This window comes from Orcinus orca, chromosome 11, assembly GCF_937001465.1.
Source record: "Orcinus orca chromosome 11, mOrcOrc1.1, whole genome shotgun sequence".
Lineage (NCBI taxonomy): Eukaryota > Metazoa > Chordata > Mammalia > Artiodactyla > Delphinidae > Orcinus > Orcinus orca.
The window spans coordinates 34716258-34729898 of NC_064569.1; positions in this window are offsets into that span (position 1 = coordinate 34716258).

Genomic DNA, 13641 nt, shown 5'->3' on the forward strand with positions numbered 1-13641 from the left:
ATGATGATGACTGAGCGGTTTAAATATAAGACTCTACTGGTGTGTTTGCAAAGAGCCAAGTAAATGCCTTCACTCAGGAGAATATGACACCAAACAAAAATTCACCTGTGCCGTTTTATTTCAACATACATTACATTTTTCAAATATTATAGCCATTTATTTTATAAAAATATGGACTAGTTAGACTGATACTCAAGGACATTGTCACACCAAAAAACAAATATGTCAAATCTCTTACTTACTCTTACTTTTGCGGTCTCAATATGTTTTCTTACTGATAAATTATGAAGACTGGACTGGATCATTTCTGTGACCATTTACAAGCCTAACATTTTATGTCGCTGTAATTTTATGATTTGAAATAAAGTATAAAAAACACACAATCACCAGGGAGTGGAAGAGTTTGTGGACTGAAAAAGGTCAATATGGATATCGGATCTTTATTTTAAAGGGAGGGTAGCAAAAATGGATGATGCACTTTGGGATATAATACAGGAATTTGAAGAAATGTTTTATTCCTTTATGAAACAAAATAGGGTGGGAACCAAAAGCTGAAATCAATATTTTGGCATCCAGTGGAGGTCTATGCAGCTCAAATGAATTGCATGTCGTCAACCAAGTTTCACAAACAGGTTAGAGAGAAAAGTAGGCATTGCACGGCCATTTTTGAGATATTCTATAGAGGTAAGATTTATGGACACTGATTTTTTTAGTTCCATCCTTTTACACTGCACACAAATATAGAAAGAATTCCTCAACTATTAGGGTGATAAAAACTGAAATGGACTCAACAGAAATGCAGGGTCTCCATTACTTCATATACTCACCTGTGTAAACTGAGACCAAAAATATATTTCATGTAAAGGCATGTAGTTTTTACAGAAAATTAAAGTAAGAAAGACGCTTTGAAGCAAGCATAATTTTATATTGTTTTTCGATTGTTTGCTTTTTCCTAATTTTATTTGCAGGTGCAGGAAAAATGGTTGGAAAAGTGTGTTTCAGAGCCCAATTATAGGCCATATGAGAAAATCACTTTACCTATTTTATTGCTGCATATTTTGTGTTAACCCATTGCCCAAGCTGCATATTTATTTACCAGACTTACTCTCAGTTGCATAGTGAATGTATTCAAAACTCAAATACATTTCAAGGCCTCCACTGAGGACCTTAAATTTTTTTTTTTTAGTGACTCTAAGAAAAATTCTTAAAAAGAATTTCAATCTGTTTTAAGAAAAAGTAATGGTCCCTGTCACATAGTACAGTAAAACAAATATACTGTTTTGTTTAATTAATATTATAAATGAAAACATTCTTATTTTTGGAACTGTGAGCATAACCTCTCTATCTAACCATCTATCTACCACGTGATTTGCTTGACCAAAATTATTCAATGTATATAATTTAAAGATAAAACCATCTTCAGTCTGGCATAGCTAAATTAAGTGAACTCTTAGAAATCACTTTGAACGTATACTACATCTGCCTAAGGAATGCCTTACATAGCCTTTTTTCACTTATGTGGTCTTAGATAAATACAATAGGTGCTATTCTAACTTTCCTTTACTTTTGAGGTGATGCTGAGAACACACAAAATTTGTAGTATCCAAAATAGAAAAGTTGCTGAAATGCGGACCAGATATCATCTCTTACTGTCATGTTTTCTCCATTCTTCCAGAAGGAAACAAAAATTCTAACATGCCCACTGAACATGAGGCATATGAAGTTGGAAATCTGGAAATTACCTAGATCCCCATTTCCCTGAGTGAATACAAAATAAGGAATGGTAAGCTAAGTTATCTATTTTTGACAGTAGCTTTCCAGAATCTGGATCAGACCTTAAAGCATTGAAATATTTATTAATTATTCTTGTGGTTTGTCTCACCTAATGTAAGCTCCAGTGAAGGTAGGAGGAGCAGGGTGGGGAGCTCAGCCTATGTGTGAAATCACCATGGAAACCACATCTATGACTAATCAGTGAGAACTGGCAGGCATGGTTCTGCACTTATTATTACAAAGCCCCACATGTGAACTTATTTAAATCCCCTCTCATTTTGTCTCTATTTTGAGTTAAAACAATACTCAGGTTTTCTTTTTTCCAGAGTAGTCCCTGAGTGTTGTGTAACCACAGATCCCCACCAGCCTCTCCTCTCAAAACTTGGCCCAGCATTTCTCAAAGCATATTGGAAACATCTATCATCTCTCTCTCGTTCTCTTTCTCTCTCTCTCTCTCTCCCCTCTCTCTCTTTCAGTCTCTCTCTTTCAATCTCTCTCCTCTGCCCCATATTTCTTCTTAATATAGGAACAAGGATAGAGATATGCCCACCTCTGTGGGATTGTTTAATCACAGCTGGAATTGGAAAAAGAGCTATTAGGAGGGTTCATTTCAAGATGCTGTCTTAAAGAATCAGGACAGAATGTTGAAATAGGAATCAAAATTAGATTACTTAAGAACCAAAGTATTTCCAGAAGGACAGGTGTAGTCAAGTAAGAAGGGGAGAAAGTCAAATAAAATGAGTGATAAATACCTATTGGATTTCACAAAAATGAAATCATCGACAGCCTTCATGGAGCTGTTGATATGAAACGGGAGTAGGATGAATGTGAACCAGGGCGGAGGGGGTGCAGACAGTGAGCTCAGAATGAAGTTCAAACAGCTTCGTTATGAAGATAGAGTGGCATCTGAGAGACGCATGTTTGAAAAGGGCTTGTGTTTTCTAAACTTTTTAAAGACAAGTGTCTTGAGCACATTTAAAACCTGATAGGATGGAGCCGGGAGACAGTGAACAGTTGAAGATTGAGAGAAGAAAGAGGCAAGGATGGGATCCTGTGAAGGAGTGGATGGCCTGACCTTGGGCAGAAAGAGATACCCGGCTGCTAAAGGGTGGGTTACAACCCAGGTGAATATGTCAGTGTAGTGGCAGGAAGTTGAGGAATTCCACTTTCAGATTTCGACTTTCTCTGTGAGGTAAGTAAGTCACTTTCTGAAAAGGAAGGACAGGGCAGCGGATGAGAGGTGTCAGATAAGTGGAGAAGGTCTGAAAGGAAGGTTTTGGTCCTGATGAAGCCACAAAGGGAGATGCTGGGGGAAAGGATGGCCAAGAAGCATTGAGAAGCCACCTAAGGTTGGAGAGTTTGTAGTGACACCAGACCCATGTTTAGGCCATTTTCTTCAGCAGGACCTAGTCACCTAGAAGAAGAAATATTGAGGGAAAATAAAACAGCCTTCTAAAGTATTCCTAAGACTATACCACCTAGTAGAAATTACTTTTGCCACCTTAAAGACCAATTTAAATACATGCATACTCCAGCTTCCACAGGGCACCCAAGATCTGTCATATTTCTAGGTATTAGTCACTGTAAACCTATTTGAGGCCAGAGAGCATGCCTTTCTGACATTGTGTCCCAAGGACCCAACAGGGCCAAGCACATAGCAGACAATATGTTGATAAATATTTACTGAAATCAATGCTAAATGGATGGATATCTTCAGTCTACTGTGAAAATAAAACACTGGCCACTTGTCTTCCAGACCAAAAGAAATAAGTATAAAGTAAAAGAAAGGTAGATTGCTTACTGGCAAATTGCATGTGGAAAGACATAAATGTACTTTCAGTTTATTACTAAAGACTATGTATTTAAAAGAGACCCAAGTACACTTACTAAAAGGAGATCATTGTATTTAATTCATGTGTCAGGAGAACAGTAGAAGGAGACAGTAGCCAAAAAACAGAAGGGTGACCTCAGGAAACATGATCAGTACAGATACAAATTTCATAGCCTCAGTGGATGATCCATGGACTTAATCATGAAACCGGAAATAATAGTAGGTAGTCATTATTAAAGTAATATTCTGGGATGCTTATTATGTACCATGTTCTGGGCTCAGCACTTAGATGAGTTCTCTAATCTTCACGACAACCCTGGGAGACAGGCACTATTCATATCCTCTTTTTGCACATAGAGGAACAACACTTAGGTGAAATAATTTGCTCATGAGTACAGATCTGGTAAACAGCAGAGCTCATATGGGTTTAGTTCTCTCTGTCACCAGAGTCCACTCTCTTCACCGTGCTATCTTCCCGTCCAGTGCAACCCTTCCTTTGTCAAATGTGAGAACCAAGGCCCAGGGAATTAAGTGAGTTGTCTGTATTCACACACTGTTAATTGTTGATCCATGAGTAGAACTCAGGTCTCTTCATCTCCAGCCCAATAATCTGTTACCCATTCTTCAAAGCCATAAGCCCTGATACATTAATTCCTAGTATTTGAAAATTTTACCTGACCCCAGTTCATTGACTCAATGAAAAAAATTTGCCCTTAGCTGAGTGACTGGATCCATTTTTGATCTTAACACTTTTGACCAAACTAAAGTGGATCTATCGTAATTCATCACTTAAATAGAGAACATATTTTTAACTCAGATATTTGAGAGAAATCCTGTCATAAGAATCTTCACTATTACCCCACTATTGTGATGTCAGAGCAACAAGAAGCAAAGACCGTATAAGACTATGGTCAAGCAATAACCTAAGCTCTTTAGATATATTATTCATTTAATTTTCACAGTATTGTATCACCGAAGATAGGTACAATTAGCACCTCATTTTTCCAGTTCAGGGAAGTGAAGTACTGAGTGTTCCTGTCATATACTTAGGAAATGGCAGACTCCAAACTTGGATCTTGGCAATTCCTACTGAGAACCTTTCATTCGTATTCACATTTATGAATATAAAAGAATGTTAAATAGGACCTCTATAAAGGACCTATCATAACAGGACTTACCAACTGTTCCAGAAGCCATCATTTCTAATAGTCTATGGAAGATAAGGATAGAGATTCATTAGAGAGAAGTTCCCTCTAAGGGGGTTATTAGGATGAATTCCTAGTGATAGGGGCAAAGAGGAATCTTTGGATAGATTGGTGGGGGTGGCATACTCATAGGGAAAGTCAACAGGCATCTCCTTCTCCAACTGGATGCTTCTTTCTAAGTGGGTAAACTGGATAAACCCCTTGGCTCATCCAGGGATAATACAGGAGTGAAGTAGAAGAGTCCTTGAGAGAACCTAATGAACCCCTGGTGTTTGGAGGGCAGAGAGTCTAGGTATGAGATGCACCTGGAGCAGTTTGGAGGTGGCATCTGGCTGCAGTTGCCTTTGGCGGCTAGGTGAGTAGAGAGAAAAGGGAAGGGTAGTGGGAAAGGCAGCTTGCATTTCCAGAGTTTGGCAGACCTGGAGGCAGAGCCCAGTTCTGGTGGGCCACACAAATGTCACTGAAGTAAGGCAGATCCTAGCCTAAGAGAGTTGTCTGGTGGGGGAAGAGTATCCAACAGAAAATACTATGGGGGGGGTCTGCCTCCAGGACAGAAGCTTGAAAAGCTGAAGGTTGCCCTGAAGAGTGAGCTGGAAAAAGTATCACTCATGACAGGGGATGGTACAATATGGAGGTCCTGAGACCTTTGGGGGTGGGTCTCAGGGGAGACACAGAAGAGCCTCCAACAGGAAGAGAAGCATTCGGACATCTGCCCTACAGGAAGCACCAGCTGCCGAGGTAACAACAGCAGCATCAGTCAGAGAAGAGCAGCCCTTTCCCTCTACCTGACCTCCAAAATTATTTCCTGATTTATTCCCTCTGAATTCAGGCTACTTAATAAACTGGTCACTCTCAATCCACAGTAGTTTCTTAACTGGTCCTCTTATCTTCAGTCTAGCAGTTCTCTATCCAACATTTACTTTGCTTTCAAAAACATTTTTCAAAAAAATATTACTTCCTTGCTCTGGCCCTTTCATAATACTCTCTCCCTCCCAGTTAAGACTGAACTCTTCAGTGTTCATGGAGGGGATTCAATAATCTTTTTTCTGTATTCATTTTTCAACATATGAGTGGTTTGACTTATATTTGGACCCACTATGAAGGGAAAAAATTTAATTGATTTCTGAGAATACATTTTAGTCCCCCAAAGTTCTGTGGATGTGTACTTTCATTTCCCCAAACTCACTATGGATGTCACAACTCTGTCTCTCAAGCTGAAATGCTTCCATAACCCCAATCAAAATCCAACCCACCCTTCAAAGCTCAGCTCAAATATCACATCTTCTTAAATTGTTACCTGATTCCCCCAGTTGGAATCAGTTAGTCCTTGGTCTGTATTCTCCTGACCTTTTCTGTATTCTTTTGGTTTTGATCTTATTTCATTCTGTTTCATATTAGAGCTAGCCATGTAGCAAGGGTGCATGACAAAAGCCCAAAATGTACATCCACTCTCAATTTCAATATATCAAGAAATAAAACAAGAAGGACTTGGAAGATTCTAGTTGCATGCAAGTTCAAGGAGTCTGCTTGAAAGAGAAGTGACTGAGACCCTTGAACAAGTCCAGAGTCAAGCAAACCTCCTGACCTATGAGGAGTATGGTTTTTAGTTGAACCTGAGTGAGCAGGGTCGAGGTGGTAGGATTCAGTCCTGAGGCACCAGCAGAAGTGTGCCAGGGACAGAACTTGAGGGATTCATAGTAAGCAGTATCAGTTCCCAACAACTGAGTTTAGGAGCCTCAGGTGAAGAATTTTAAGAAATTGAGCCTAAGAAAGGGTTTTTATCTCTAGGGCAGTACAAAGGATGCTACTTGGGAGCCAGTTAAGAGTTGTTTCATTGGAGGCAAGAAGGCTATTTCTTACCTCAGCTGAAGATGAAAGTGATGGGGAAAAAAAGAAAGTATTGACAAGCATGAGGATATGGGCATGGTGTCAGAGGGAAGATGACAAACCCCGAGTCATGATTCGGTCTGTCCATATGGGTGCGGTGAGAGGCCAAGTAACAAAGTGTGTGGGCTCAGTGTGTGCACAGGCACAGAGGAAAGGAGGTCAGCAGGGCAGCCCTAACTGATATTGTGTAGTGTCAGTAGCAGTGGCCTCTGATGAATTAGAGAATTAATTTGGAATTAGAGAAACAACCTCTTGTGGCTGCAGGGGGACACTCTAAAGTCACAAGAAGCATGTTTAAACCACTCCACCAGGGAAAGGGGTTTGGATTTGAGTATCACCTACTTCTCACTCCTATGTCCCAGGACGGGAGAAACTGCATGTCAAGGGTTACAGTTGGAGACACTTAATAAATGTCTATTGCATCAATAAGGATGTTGCTGTCTTCTGTGAAAGATCTCATCAGATCTTGCAAAACAGTGTGTCTGGCAATTCTCACTGTATCCTTAACTTTCCATAGAGTAGACACCTGTATCTCTATCGGTTGAACATGCCCCTTTCCCCTTCCTCTAGTAAATGCAACCTCTTCTTCGGCAGACCTGGTCCTCCCCTGCTCTAACTTTTGACATTAGTGAGGTTGCCAGTCATGGTCACACGAACCAGGCTTGCCATTCAAATGGTCCCATCGTTTTAGCAACAGGGACTGGTGTGAAGGATTGGCACAAGACTCAAACTCTGGTTAATCAGCACCTTTCCATAGACATGTTACATACAGAAGCAGGGACACTGTCTTTCCTCACAGTGGCGAAACTACCATGTTTACAACATTGGAGCTGCTGCTTGCAGCCATGTTCACGGTCGTGTGGAGAAAGCCAGTGGGGAGGAGGAGAGAATAAAGGCCAGCAAAGACAAGTTCGGGTGTGTGTGTGTGTGTGTGTGTGTGTGTGTGTGTGTGTGTGTGTGTGAGAGAGAGACAGAGAGAGAGACAGAGAGACAGAGAGAGAGAGAGGCAGACAGAGAGTAGAGAAAGAAAATACAAGCTTTATTAGGAAGATAGTAATTATATTTTTCAGTGTACATTTTCTTTATTAACATTTTCCTGCTGTTTAAACAAAAATTATTTTTTAAATCAGAAGAAAACACAAACACATATTGGGAGGACACATGTGAATGTTTCTCATCCTTTAGCTGATCCAGCCTCGCCAGACTTGCCTGTTTTAGACTGTTTATTTCCACTCTATCACCATGTGTGACACTAATGAAGATTCTGGCTTCATAGTCCATATGCTGGAAGCTGCATTGTTTTCTGTAACACTCTGGGGTCCCACTATAAATATTTAAAGCATGTCAAGCTTGTTATCTACAAAGGAGATTCCGGGTAAGAAGTGAGCTCTAAAGCTCTCCTAGAACATTAGAGTGGGGTAAGAGAGTCATTATAAAATCATAAAGCTTTGTAAAATTCAGGCTAACTTCTTATTTTAGAAGTTGTTTTTGATTTTTCTCATATATCTTTCTTTGTATATCCTGTTTCTGACTAGATAGCCTTGCTTAATATTTCTAAAGGAGATCATCATACTGAATCTAAAAATCAAAGAACTTAAGCCAGAGGAATTTAAAAAAAAAAGAAAAACTGGGGATGAAAACTAAGCAAAGAATAAAATGTTAAGGAAAAGTAAATCAAAATTGTCATGAACACCAAGAGATTTGAAAGCTGAATTATTCAAGGCGGCACATTTTCTGGATTCCAGCTCTATGCTGCAAGAATTGGAAACAGATAACAGAGGCATTGTTACATACTTTTCACTGCCAGCCTTCTGCTGCCACCAGAAAGCACTGCAGTCCCTGTCCTTACTGCCAGGACAAGAACCTTGCATGGAAAATAATACGCAGAGTCCCTAGTTTTGTTTTTAAGTGATAAAGACTCACTTTTAGACGTCTACAGAGAAGCTACTCCATCCAAAGGTTTACCTAATCAATTTGTCTAATAATCTATCAGGGAAGACTTGCTTTATTTTTTTTTTAAGTTGGGCACAATTGCAAGTGTAAAGACTGGATATAATAAGGCAGATAATTTTAAAAAATGGATACAATTCCTATCATTTCTCTCCAGCTTGTAATCTTTAAATTGACATTGCCCACATTTATCCTAAGATCATGTAAATAATAGACTGTCTCCAAATTTAACTTTATTACAAAATTTGGTGCCTCCTAACTCCATATACTTTATAATTGAGACTTCAACAAAACACTGCAGTCACTCCTTTTCTTCTTTCCCTTCTTTTCAAATAAACTCCTTTTTGTTTTCTTTTTGAAATTTTTTTTACCCCTCACTTCCACAGCACTATCCATGGGCTTTATTTCTTACATGAAAGCAGAACTAGTCTCTGTGTTATTTGAAGAATCTTGCCCACAACACTCTTTTTTTTTCTCTCCTCAGACTACTTTCTGTTAAGTCCTGCATCTCCAGAAAGCCACAGTTAAGCTGCTGGAAAGTGCCTGAAGGGAGAGAGAGGAAGGGAGAAAGCCAGAGTAGGCCAGTCACTGTCTAGGAAGCGTAGACGCCAAAACGGAGTATCATGGCAATGCCCAGCAAAGGAATACCTGAAAAGTTGTAGTGGAGAGGTGAGTTTTTACGCAGACTTAAGTGATGTAGAGTAGGAGAAAGCACTAGTACAGAGCCTGGCGGAGGGAGCTTTTGTACAGTGTTTCTTTCCTTCCTTCCTGCCCTCATTCCTGGTTGTCCATATAACAGAGAACAAGCCTGATGGGGGACACTGCTAAGAGCCCCCTAAAGATGCATAAATGTCCACATTTCCAACAAATCGGACTTAAGCTAACTCAGGATTATGCTTGCAGCAGACTTGTCCTAGACAATGCATGTCTGATGAAATAAGTTTGGAAGGACTAAAAGTTCCCACTCTATCTCTCAGCTAAAATTACATACAGATGCTGCTCTGTGCCTGTATTAACTTGTAACTATGAACAAATTATAAGGTTTTAAGATCACAGAAAAGTTTTTGAAGTTGAAAATAACCACCATTACAGACAAAATAACCTGTCACTTCTTTTAGAGTTCAGGGAAATAAAATGTTGGTGAGAAAATAAAACATTCTGGCTCCATACCAGAACATAACATTATACTCTCATACACTTCTAAAGTGCTTAAGTGTCAGCAAGTGGCTCTTTGTTGAAATCCATCTCCCTTAAAAATATTTAAGATCTTTTTGATTGACAGTACTGAGTGTCTGTTATACATTAGATTATATGTTAACTTTGCTCTAAAGAAATAGCATCCAAACATTTATTTATTGGAATCAAACTTATTGCAAAACCCATCCACAAATCAAGGAAAGAAAAATATTTGATATATTTAATGAAAGAAGTGATATATTTTATTTAATTAATTAATTTATTTATTTATTTTTGCGGTACGCGGGCCTCTCACTGTTGTGGCCTCTCCCATTGCGGAGCACAGGCTCCAGACACGCAGGCTCAGCAGTCATGGCTCACGGGCCCAGCCGCTCCACGGCATGCAGGATACTCCCGGACTGGGGCAAGAACCCGTATCCCTTGCATCGGCAGGCAGCCTCTCAATCACTGCGCCACCAGGGAAGCCCAACTATCTGTATTTTAATTCTGCAATGTCATTATCAGTTTCCTGGTTTTCGTTATTTGAAAGGAATAACACACAGAGTTTAGAATCTGGGTATGATAACTTTACATTTCTGTCTGCAGATACTATATCTTATAATAATAAGGTTTTTAAGACATGTGTAAGTTCAGAAAAAAGAGGCCTAATTATAATTTTATGCTGTGGTTTTGATAGTAATGGTTTAATCATAAAGCATAAATAACTGATATGAAATTTAAAGGGAAGTGGTTTTCACCAACACTCTGGTTAATCCGAAAATATGCAATATTAGGTCTCAAAAGGGAGAAAACCAGTTTTCTTGAGATTTCTCTTCTGCAGCTGCATTCTACAGAGGCCTAAAAATCATTGAAATGAACTATCCCAAGGTTCAACCCAAGCCTTTTCTTTAAAGGACACACTGAGGGTAAATTTTTGAGCCTAATTATTATGCCACTTCAAATACACTCCTCCAACGGAATCAGTGGGACACAGCTATCCGCACACACGTTGAGCATCTCAAACGTCTACCCTCTGCCCCTTTTTAGCTCCTCTTCCTGCAAGCTGAGCCGTTCTGGCTTTTACTTTCTTTATTCCCTCTTTCCTACTCTCAAAGGGGAAAAATGAATGTGAAAGAAACTGAACCACAGTACCAAGTGCTCGGGCATATATAGATAAGCAGATAGACTCTCTCATACCTAGATTTTTAAACTCCGTGGATAGTTTGTTTCAAATAATGAAAATCAGGAAAATAATTTTTAACTTTCAAGAGTAATAGAGGGCCCAATATGATTTGTCATATATGCCAGGAAGTTCAGAGTCTGGGAGCACCTTCTGAAGATTAGAATCGATACATCAGGCCATTTAGCATACACATTATAACTGAATTTTGCCTTTGTGTTAATAAGTCTAATGCTTTTGGCTATTTTGGACTCATATTAATTGGTCTAAAGGTCAGGAGTTATAGGTTCTACCCCAACCTTAGAACCCTTTGTAACCTTAAGCAATTCATGTAAATGACCTGTTCTAAATCATTTGTCCCCTCATCTGTGAAGTAAGGAAGTTGGACCAAATCAGTTTCTAACCTGTGGGTCAAAAACCTATTCAGGGTAATGGAGTTACTAAAAAGGTTCAGATAAATCATACGTACAACTGAATAAATACTACTAACACATGTGATACTAATGCTTCAAATGTGTGCAGATACTATTGCACTTAATAAAATATAAATTCATTTAAAAGGCTTACTGAATTCAGAAAAGCATTTTGTTACTTTGCATTTGTAATATTAATCATCCAATAGTAAAATTACAACTGAAAGTATGTGAAAGGTCCTACTAAAATGGTGAAATATGGAATTATGCCAGCTCTAAAACACTAAAAATCTGTGGAAAGCAAATTCCATGCAGAATTCTTAGGCTGCTCTTTGGAAGGGCTATAGGAATGTAAAAACAGAGCTTATGGGCACCTCTTTGTCCTGTGGCCTGTTTTCTGCCTCACTAGTCAAAGGTGACCCTTACTGTGTATAGGACCGCGGATTCTAACCACAATGCTTTCAGACTCCAACTTAAGCTAGGAATACCAAAGACGTGAAACATGTCTATTTCTCCTTTTCAGAATTGCCCAGGAAAATAATCTAGCCTGTAACAACTGCAACATTCTTCTTTGAACACAAAGCTTAGGCTATGAAATTCCATATTAGAAAATAGTTTTGAGACTTGACTTGAGAAATATGAAGTAATTCCTTTAGAATAAAAGAAAGAGTATTAGAGAGATAATATATGTCTATGAAGTTAGTCTCATGGACACAGGAAAAACTATTTTCTGTATCCATTGTAATGCTTTGGGCATGATATTTTTTTCTCACTTTTTTTTCTTTCATTAGTCTTATATGTGTCCAAAACTGAAAGTGAGCTAAAGTTCTTATTGCGGATACCAACTGATCAATTATCAAGATAATCAGAGTTAATGTCTTTCTCTGGTTGATTCTTCCATTGTCTTTATCTCTATTGTCTATACATCCTCACAATCCTTTCAATGGAATTTTCTCAGCTTTCCATACCTTGCAAATCTCAGCGCTCTGGATTCCTCTCAGCATCACTCAGAATGCTGATGCTTACCTTCTACCTACACTCTGATTTCTTCCAGGTAGAGTTCATTTTGTCCCAATGAAACCACCCATTTCCCACCCCTGATTGATTCCAGATCACTCCCTACTCAAATCCATTCTACTCCGCCATCAGAATTGTTTTCTAAAATAGATTTGCTTACATTAAAAACTGCAGGGACTTCCCTGGTGGCACAGTGGTTAAGAACCTGCCTGTCAATGCAGGGGACACGGGTTCGAGCCCTGGTCCTGGAAGATCCCACATGCCGCGGAGCAACTAAGCCTGTGAGCCACAACTACTGAGCCTGCACTCTAGGGCCTGTGAGCCGCAAATACTGAGCCCGTGTGCCACAACTACTGAGCCCGTGTGGCACAACTACTGAGCCTCTGTGCCACAACTACTGAGCCCACGTGCTACAACTACTGAAGCCCACGTGCCTAGAGCCCGTGCTCAGCAACGAGAGAAGCCACTGCAATAAGAAGCCCATGCACTGCAAGGAAGAGCAGCCCCCACTCGCCGCAACTAGAGAAAAGCCCACGCAGCAATGAAGACCCAACGCAGCCAATAATAAATAAATAAATAAAATTTTAAAATAAAATAAAAACTGCACCCAAGTTTTAAAACATCTTAAATTACTCCCCGTTATCTTAGAGAGAAGCTCCATGCTACTTAATCTAGCCTACAAAGTTTCACAACCTGGATGTGAGCCTCCTTTTTAGCCACATCTCCAACCAGCTCAATCCTACTACTACACCATGATTTTTTTGTAATTCATTGTCTTTGCTACTGCTACTTAGTGTGTCTAGATTATTCTCTGTCTAAAGCCTCCCCAACCCTGTGTCCCTTCCTGTCAAGCTTTTATTTATTCTTCAAGATCCAGATTAAAATATTCTCTCTGTTTTCAATGTTTTTCTTACTCCTTTCTTCTTAGTAGAATTGACTGAACTCTTCATGCAACACTAACTGAACATCTGTGTGTGATATCATACTAGATACTGAGGGCACAAATGTTTATAACAAGACAAATTCTTGTTTTCAGTGAGCTTTCAGACTAGTAAAGGATACAGTTCTGAAAAGAAATAAATGCCACTTGGTGTGTCAGTTCTATGACAAATCAATAGGTATACAACAGGGGATAAATAATGATCAAGAGGGGAGGGAGAGACCATCTAGTCAGTCATTCAGTTATTCATTCAGCCAACATTTATTGAG